This window comes from Arvicanthis niloticus, chromosome 5, assembly GCF_011762505.2.
Source record: "Arvicanthis niloticus isolate mArvNil1 chromosome 5, mArvNil1.pat.X, whole genome shotgun sequence".
NCBI lineage: Eukaryota > Metazoa > Chordata > Mammalia > Rodentia > Muridae > Arvicanthis > Arvicanthis niloticus.
The window spans coordinates 60,738,988-60,741,781 of NC_047662.1; the positions used below are offsets into that span (position 1 = coordinate 60,738,988).

Here is a 2,794-nt window from a genome sequence, read left to right on the forward strand (position 1 = left end):
AGACCAATCATCCCCGAGGTTCAAGGTGCTATGAACTGTAACCTGCCTCTTCCTGTAACTTGCAAATGGGTGAGCAATTTCCATTTTTGTCTTCCCTATTTTACTTCTTTTCTCATGGTACCAAGAATTTAGTCTTCATTTTCCAGATGAAGTCTCCTACCCCACTTTCAATTCCCACATCAAAGGAACACTGTGCTGGTATACTTAACTTTGTGTCTGCTTAAATGCCATTGTAACAGGCTGTTCAAGCTCTGCGAATACTTCCCTAGGTTTTAGACTAAACTGGATTGTATTATAAATGAGCAGAATGTCATAATATATAACACCAGTGAAACTTGAGCTCTATATGTGCTTAGCATGCATGAGGTTCAACTTCTAACATACAAAGATCAAATGTAGTCCTCACTGGCGGCTGACAGCCTGCCTTGATGTGTGTGCTCCCACCACCGCCTCTCAGAAATGCTTCGACTACCCACAGTCCTTTGCAAGATAAGACCAGTGTCCTGGGCACCTGGCTCTTCCTCTCATTGGGCCTATGCCAAAGGTATGGATGCTGAAGCCTTAATGTTTCAAAATGTAGACCTTTAAGTTGATGCTCTAACTGTGTTACAATGGGGCTAAAGGGAAGAACAGTGATTATTGAACATAGTTGGGGAAGTCTCAAAGTTACAAAGGATGGAGGTCACTGTTGCAAAGCCAACTGATTTAAAGGATAAATGCAAAATCATGGGAGGTAAACTTGTTCAGAACGTTGCCAATAACACAAAGAAGGAGGCTAGAGATGGCACCACCATGTTCTGGCATGGTATGGTCTATTGCCAAAGAGGACTTTGAGAAGATCAGCAAGGGGGCTAATCCACATAAGTCCAGAGAGGTGTGATGTTGGCTGTTAATGCTATAATTGCTGAGCTAAAAAAAAAAAAAATCTAAACCCGTGACAACCCTGGAAGAAGCTGCTCAGGTTGCTATTATTTCTGCAAATGGAGACAATGATATCAGAAACATCATTTCTGATGCAATGAAAAAGGTTGGAAGAGAGGGTGTCATCACAGTGAAGGCTGGAAAAAACCCTGAATGATGAATTAGAAGTTATTACAATGAAGTTTCATAGCGGATAGATTTCCCTATATTTTATTAGTACATCAAAAGGTCAAAATTGTGAATTCATAGACGCCTATGTTCTGTTGAGTGAAAAGAAAATGTCTAGTGTCCAGGCCATTGTACCTGCTCTTGACATTGCCAATGTTCATCAGAAGCCCTTCGTCTTCATTGTTGACGATGTTGATGGAGAAACTCTAAGCACACTGGTTTTGAACAAGGTAAAAGTTGGTCTTCGGATTGTAGCAGTCAGAGCTTCAGGGTTTAGAAACAATAGGAAGAACCAACTTAAAATATATGGCTATTGCTACTGATGGTTCGATATTTGGAGAAAAGGGGTTGAATCTAAATCTTGAAGATGTTCAAGCTCACGACTTAGGAAAAGTTGGATATATCACTGTTAAGAAAGAAGGCGCCACGTTTTTTAAAGGAAAAGGTGACAAAGCACAAACTGAAAAAACATATTCAAGAAATACGAGCAGCTAGACATCGCAACCAGTGAACATGAAAAGGAAAGGCTGAACGAGCGACTTGCTGAACTTGCAGATGTAGGAGCTGTGCTGAAGCTTGGAGGGACAAGTGGTGTGACGTGAATGAGAAGAAAGCCAGAGCGAATGCTGCTCTCAGTGCTGCAGAAGCAGCTGTTGAAGAAAGCATTGTTCTCAGAGAAGGCTGCGCTCTGCTTTGGTGCATTCCGGTCTTGAATTTATTTTTTTTTTAAGATTTATTTATTTTTATTTATATGATTCACTGTAGCTGTCTTCAGACACACACCAGAAGAGTGCATCAGATCCCATTACACATGGTTGTGAGCCACCATGTGGTTGCTGGGAATTGAACTCAGGACCTCTGGAAGAGCAATCAGTGCTCTTAACCACTGAGCCATCTCTCTAGCCCCGGTCTTGGATATGTTAAAGTCAGCTAATGGAGATCATAAAATAGGTATGGAAATTATGAAAAGAGCACTCAAAATTCCTGCAATGACTATGCTAAGAATGCAGGTGGTAAAGGATCTTTGATGGCTACAGAGTTCCTCAGAGGTTGGTTATGATGCTATAGTCAGAGATTTTTTTTGACCATGGTAGGAGTCGATCATTGATCCAACAAAGACTGTAAGAGCTGCTTTACTGGATGCTGCTGGGGCTGCCTCCTTCCTATCTACAGATAAAGCTGTATCGGGTCAGAAATTCCCAAAGAAGAGAATGACTCTGAAATGGGTGCAATGGATGGAATGGGAGGGGTTGTGTGGGAGGCAACATGTTCTAACTTCCAGAATAATGCTTATCTATGAACAGTGACAGGAAGCTCAAGGCAGGTGGGGGGAGGGATGGGGTGGGGATGGGGAGCTGCAAATCTCTAGGACATGCCAGAGACCTGGGATGGGAAAGTCTATGGGAGTGACTCTAGATGAGACTCCTAGCAGTAGGAATATGGAGCCTGAAGTAGCCACCTCCTGCAATGACTTGATGTGTCAAGGTGAGTTGGTACCCAGGGGAGCCTCTTCCTTCTCAGAGGAGAAGGGGGTAGGGGAAGGGACTTGTGCGGTCAATGCTGGAAAAAAAAAGGATGTAAAGTAAATGAATGAATACATACATATACACATACATACATACATACATACATACACACATACATACACAAATAAATGAAAAAATAATGAAAAGAAAAAAATGCATTGTTCTAGGCATGATGGTAC

General features: G+C 42.0%; 1 pseudogene; it reads left to right on the forward strand.

Moving 5' to 3' along the window:
* The first annotated feature begins 211 nt into the window (after window positions 1-211).
* Window positions 212-2,327, forward strand: LOC117708732 (60 kDa heat shock protein, mitochondrial pseudogene; annotated as a pseudogene).
* The last annotated feature ends 467 nt before the right edge of the window (window positions 2,328-2,794 follow it).